Below are 6,871 nucleotides of genomic sequence, written 5' to 3'. Positions count from 1 at the left end.
TAAATAAAAAAAAATCCTCACAACTGGAAAAGTAAGCATAGTGTAAATAGAGAAAAGATTGAAGTTGTCAAGGATGTCATTTTACTTGCATCATCAGTCATGGAAGCAGCAGTCAATAATTCAGACGACATATTGCATTGGAGAAAGCTGCTTTAAAGGACTTTTCTAAAAGGTTTTTTTTTTAAGTATCACTTTGAAGACTAAGGTGTGCCTAACCCAATCTTGTCAATTGCTTCCTATGCTGGACAATGAATAAAAAGACTAAAAATTGATCATTTTGAATTATGGGGTGGATGAGGACTATTAAATGGACTGCCCAAAGCAGGGAAAAACAGTCTGCATTGGAAAAAGTATAGCCAAAATACCCTTGGACTTGAGAATTTCAAGCCTTTGTCTCATGTACATTGAATATGTTATCAAGGGGGACTAGTCCCTGGATAAGGCCATCATCTTTGATCAAGCTGAGGGTCAGCGGAAAAAGAGGAAGGCGCACAATGTGCTGGTTTGTTCAGTGCTTACTACAATGGGCTCAAACATTACGACCAGGCAGTGTTTTGTTCTACTGCACACAGGGTCGGAATGAGTGTGGCCCAACTCCACGGCATCTAACTACAACAAGAACAATTTTTTAACATTTTATTTTATTGGGGGCTCTTACAGCTCTTATCACAATCCATACATTTATCCATTGTGTCATCCACATCTGTACATATGTTGGTATCATCGTTTTCAAAACATTTTCTTTCTACTTGAGTCCTTGGTATCAGCGGCTCAGTTTTTTCTTCCCTTCCCCACCTACCCTTCCTCATGTCCTCTTGATAATGTATCATTTTTTCCATGTCTTATACAGACCACTGTCTCCTTTCACCCATTCCTCTGCTGTCCTTCTCACAACAATAACAATTTATTTATGAGCCAAAAACAAGATCTTTTCTCCCTCAGAGCTGCTGGTGGGCTGCCATTGACCCATTCTTTGTGGCCCCGCCAGGGCTTCTTGAGCAAAAAATAGTGTTCTCCATTACAAAACCAATTTCCTATATCTCCATAAGGGAGCAGAAAATTTTCAGACAAAATACTTTGAGCTAATATTAGCTACTATACGTACTTTTGCTGCCATCTTCTGAATATATAGCAGATATTTATTAAATCCAGATTTTTTTACATATTGGGAATTAAAAGTTGCCAAGTGAAAATCTTATGAAGTATGAAGAGCAGCAAGAACGCTATCTGATACAGCATCAGAAGATGAGATCCTCTGGTTGGAAGATGCACAGAACACGATTGGGGAAGAGGTACCTCCTCAAAACTGTTGTCAGGCGCCATCATGTTGGTTCCAACCCATAGAAACCCTATGCACAACACAACAAAACACTGCAGGGTCCTGAGCCAGCCTCACCATTGTTCCTATGTTTGAGCCCATTGTTGCATCCATGGTGTCAATCCATCTTACTGAAGGACTTCTTTTTCACTGCTCCTCCACTTTACCAAGCGTGAATTCCTTCTCCAGGGACTGGTCTCTCCTGACATGTCCAAAGGACAAGAGATGAAATGTTGCAATCCATGCTTCTGAGGAGCAGTCGTCTAAGGCTGCACTTCTTCCAAAACAGATCTGTTTCCTCTTTTAGCAATTCATCATACTTTCCATATTCTTGCTTGGCACTGTAATTCAAATGCATCAACTCTTTGGTTTTCCTTATTCAGCGTCCAAGTTTCACATGCATATAAGGCTACTGAAAATACCCTGCTGTGTCAGGTGCACCTTAGTCCTCAAATTAGTACTCTCTCTCCCTTTCAGTAGTTTTATTGAAATATCTATAATTCAAATATCACACTTCCATGATTGTGTCATATTTTAAAAGAGTCCTAGAGAATCCTCCCCCTCCTGTATTCATTATTTGCTCCCCATTTTCCTCCAACCCTCCATTCCCAATAAGCCATTACACATGTTATTGTCTATAAACATCCGCCCTTCCTGTGCCTCATAAAGTGGGAAACATACAAAAAAGCCCGGAAATAGTAAATATATATTTTTAAAGAAAAGACCACTGCCAACATGAAAATAAACCAGAGGGAAAAACCCTGTCAAGAAAAAAAAAAAAAGCAAGAAATGTTTAAAACAAGAATACATTCAGAATGGGTCAAGAGGAACCAGGTATCATACTATACCCTACTTTCATCCACTATAATCAAGTTTACAATAGTTTCAATCTGATAGCAAGGTTATTCAAGTTACCTTGACAGTGGTTCGAGGGGATTCACCAGAAGCTTAATCCACGTAGGGTCCCTTCAGGTGGATTTGGGGCTTCCACTGTCATCTATCAGCTTCTGCAAATTGAGTGTTCACAATGTAAGCTTGGATACCTTTCCTGCCTTTGTATTTGGATTTTGTTATTTGTTATCTTTGGATCACACAGAGTAGTGTACTTCTTCCTTGGGGACTTAGTTGATGCCTCACTTAGATGGCTATTTGAACGCAAGCCTTTAAGACCTGAGATGCTATTCGTTTTGATAGCTGGGTACCATCTGCTTTCTTCACCATATTTTTAGTGATTTCTTCATGAGGGTGAGCATCAAGCAGGGTCATGTCATCAGAACCAAATGTCCTTGGATTGGGACTAGAATTAAGTGGGAGCCCAGTATTCATCCATTTGTCCACAGACTGGTTCACTTTAGAGGTATCATTATTATTTTATGAGAAAGAACATTATCAGCATACCCCTGGGACACAAGGCAATTCCATTGATAGCATCATTAATTTATCAAATGGCATAGAACTTAACATGATGTTGAGAAAAGGAGATTATGTGAGTATAACCTGGCTCTGAGTCGCAATCAACGTGTTGTTGACTTGTACAGATTGAACCCTTCAATGATTGAGCTCTGTTTACATTGACCATGGGGGGGTGGTGCTAGGGGAACATTTCCAGTAACATTCATTTACAAGGGCAGAACCTTGCCTCTCAGATTAATACCTGTCACAGTAAAGCAGAAGGGCATTAAAATCATAAATGTCTTTTGGTCTGGCCCACCTTTCATTGGATGGTCACAGAGCCAGGGATCCTAACCAAGGTCCAACAACCACAAATTCCACAGCCTTAGGTGCCTGTCATGGGTTTCTTTTCACACAAGGGAATTTTGGTCTTACGTCCAAGGGCTACAGGTAATTTGGGGATAAAGCCCAACTTATTCAATGGGATTTCCACATCAAGACCTTCTGGTGTGGCCTATGAAGGATGCCATCTTTCATGAAAGGACAGAGTCTAAGGTCATCATAGTACATAGCACATGGCATGGCTCAACAAGAGCTGGGTAGAAACGAAAGCAAAAGTGTGTAACTAGCAACATAACATCAGATTTATTCTCCTATTGGGTTCTATTTAATGATTGTTGAGTGTCCCTTCCCAATGTGACGCTGCTTCTCCCCATTTGCCAACGAACAGAAGTGTAAATGCCTCCTCCGAAATCTAGATGCTCCCCTCCCCTGATCTTGACTTGACTTTCCACTAAAGTCCCCTTCTCTCTCCTGTGGGGTGTCAGCTGATTTGGCATGGCCTCCTCTCAATGCTGTGTGGCATCAAATGGATGGCCTTCTCCCTTTTCTCCCTTCTGAAGGAGAGACTCCAGCTGAGATTAGGACTCCTCTATTGAGGTGATTATTAAGATGTGCATATTACAGCAGTGATGTATGGTTCACGGACACCACGTAGGCTCGCTAACCTTTTATTTGGGAACTGGTCTCCAAAATTAATTTATTTGGTGTTTTTCTTAATAGTAGTGGGCTCCTACTGTATGTGTCCTTTTGTGATTGACAGCCTTCACTCAACATAATGGTGTCCAGGTCTTTCTAGCTCATGTGGTGTTTCATGATTTTGTCACTTTTTTAGGGGTGTATATTATTCCTGTGTCTATGTGCCATAGTTTCGTCATCCATTCTTCTACTGTTGGACACTTGAGCTGCTTCCAGTTTCTTGCTATTGTGAACCGTGCGGCAATAAACATGGGAGAGCATACATCTGTTTATGTCTTGCCTCTTAGTTCTTTGGGTGATATATCCAATGGTGGTATTGCTGGATCTTAAAGGATTTCCCTGCCCAGTTGTTTTAGATAGCAGCATATCACTTTCCATGGTGGTTGTATTTACAGATCCACCAACAGTATATACAAGTTCCAGTCTCTCCACATCCTCTCCAGTATTTGTTATTTTCTGTTTCTTTGAATTGGGCTATCATTGCGATTATACGGTGAAAGCTTGTTGTAGTGATCATGAGCATTATTTCATGTGTCTGTTAGCCATTTGAGTGTCATTTTCAGTGAAATATCTATTCATGTCTTTTAACCACTTTTTAGTTGGGTCATTTATTTTCTTATTGAGCTGCTGTACAATTCTATAGATTTGGATAATTAGACCCATGTCTGTTGTGTCATTGCCAAAAAATTTCCCCCCCAATCTGTGGGCTTTCTTTCATTTTACTCCTTTGATAAAGTCTTTTGAAGTGCATAACTGATTCATTTTCAATAAGTCCTAGTACTCTATTTTTGCCTTCTACTATGTGTGCTTCCTTTATTACACTTGCTAGTGTTTGTATGCCCTGCAATAGTGCCCTTAAGTTTGTTCCAGTTTTCTCATGGATGATTCTGATAGCTCTGGAGTTTACATTTAGGTCCGTAATCCATCATGAGTTTGTCATTGTGCATGGGGAGAGATGTGGGTCTTGTTTCACTCTTCTGCATATGGAGATCTAATTTATCCAACATCATGTGTTTTCATCTCATTTGATAGTTTTTAGTTCTTTGCTGAAGATCAGTTGCCTGTAGGCAGATGCATTTTCTTCTGGGGTTTCAGTTCTGTTCCTTTGGTCTATGTCTCTCTCATTATACCAGGCTGATTTGACTACTTTGGCTGTAGAAGGGTTTTAGGTCAGGTAGTATGAGGTCTCCTACTTGGTTCTTCTTTTTAACAAGTTCTTTTATATCCTGGGTCTTTTCCCTCTCCATATGAAGTCGGTTATTCATTTTTCCATTTATTTAAAGAGCATAAATGGAATGTGTATAATTGTATTTTGACTCACCAGGTAAAGATGAGGGAACATGGATGCAGCTTTGCACTGACAACATTCAGCCCATCTGGCAAACTTGCCCAGACTGAATATGCTTTGGGAGCTGTGGCTGGAGGAGCTCCTTCAGTGTGAATTAAAGCTGCAAATGGTGTGGTATTAGCAACTGTATGATGAGCGCAGTGTACACAAAGTGGAACCCACGACCAAGCTTATAGGCTTGGTATATAGTGGCCTGGGCCCAGCTTACAGAGTACTTGCACACAGAGCTCGAAAATTAGCTCAGTAGTCATATCTGGTTGACCAAGAGCCTATTCTCACAGCACTGCTGGTCACAAAGAGTAGTTTCTGTCGTGCAAGAAGGTGTTGTCATCCCAGTCAGGTGGTGTACGTCCATTGGGAGTTTCTTTGCTAATTTGTGGTTGGAACGAGGGCCGATTTTCTTTCAGTCGGATCCATTCGGTGCTTACTTTTCCTGGAAAGCCACAGCAATGGGAAAATACTATGTGAATGGGAAAACTTTCCTGGAAAAAAGATATAATGAAGACCTGGGACTTGAAGATGCCATTCATACAGCCATCTTGGCCCTAAAGGAAAGCTTTGAAGGGCAGATGACAGATGATAACGTAGACGTTGGAATATGCAATGAAGCTAGATTTAAGAGGCCGATTCCAACTGAGGTTAAAGACTATTTGGCTGCCATAGCAAAATAATGACGTGACTGAATCTTCTACCTTTAACATGTTTAAAGTATGTTTTGTTTTGAGGATTTTTGCAGACTGATTTCTACCTGGTTTAATGGACTCATGTAAAATAATACAAATAATAATGAACTATTCAACACAACTTCCAGCTTTTGGGGAGTTTATAAACTTTTTTTTTCTGGAATAAACTGCATTTTATTCAGAAAAGATACTTTACATAAGTGTTTCCTCAGTTCTTGCATTTCTTTTTTTATTAATTTTTTTATTTTAACAATTTATTGGGGCTGATACAATTCTTTTCACAGTTCATACATATACATACATCAATTGTATAAAGCACATCTGTACAGTCTTTGCCCTAATCATTTTTTTCTCTTTTCTTCTTTTACATTTTATTAGGGACTCAAACAACTCTTACCACAATCCATACATATACATACATCAATTGTATAAAGCACATCCATACATTCCCTGCCCCAATCATTCTCAAGGCATTTGCTCTCCACTTAAGCCCCTTGCATCAGGTCCTCTTTTTTTTGAGTTTATAAACTTTTAAGAGGTATTTCTTGCTTGTATAATAGTTGATTTCTGAAAACCATATTTCAAAGCACCATTACTCTCGCCTTTCTGCAATTTTAGGTAAGATAAAGCTTGCTGTCCTTTCTTACTCCCAGATACTGCCTGTGTTTCAGAAAAGTGCTAATATTGGCAAACACCACTGCTTTAGAACTAGAAGAATTTGCAGAATTTCATGGATTCCTGAGACAAAACACAAAGTATTTTTCAGGCACCTTAAGGTGTGGATTAGTGAAATCCTAGGATGCTCTGAAAGATTATGCTAAACAATGTTTGCATACAAGTTGAAATATTATTTAAGCAAATAAAAATTGATTTATAGGGGGAAACAATATATTTGGTATAGAATTGTGTTGTATCTGTGTTTTAGGTAGAATTTACATGTTCAAAACATTAAGTCTGCCTATCCATGAACCCAGTATAGTCTTCCATTTATGTAGGTCTTTTCTGGCTTCTTGTAGTTGTGTTCTGTAGTTTTCTCTGCACACATTAATTTTTTCCTTTGGATAGGCTCCTAAGTATTTTATCTTTTGTGTG

General features: G+C 39.3%; 1 pseudogene; it reads left to right on the top strand.

Moving 5' to 3' along the window:
• The first annotated feature begins 5,078 nt into the window (after positions 1 to 5,078).
• Positions 5,079 to 5,767, top strand: LOC142433153 (proteasome subunit alpha type-2 pseudogene; annotated as a pseudogene).
• The last annotated feature ends 1,104 nt before the right edge of the window (positions 5,768 to 6,871 follow it).

Source organism: Tenrec ecaudatus, chromosome X (assembly GCF_050624435.1).
Source record: "Tenrec ecaudatus isolate mTenEca1 chromosome X, mTenEca1.hap1, whole genome shotgun sequence".
NCBI classification, from domain to species: domain Eukaryota; kingdom Metazoa; phylum Chordata; class Mammalia; order Afrosoricida; family Tenrecidae; genus Tenrec; species Tenrec ecaudatus.
This window is presented reverse-complemented; position numbering and strand designations above follow the sequence as displayed.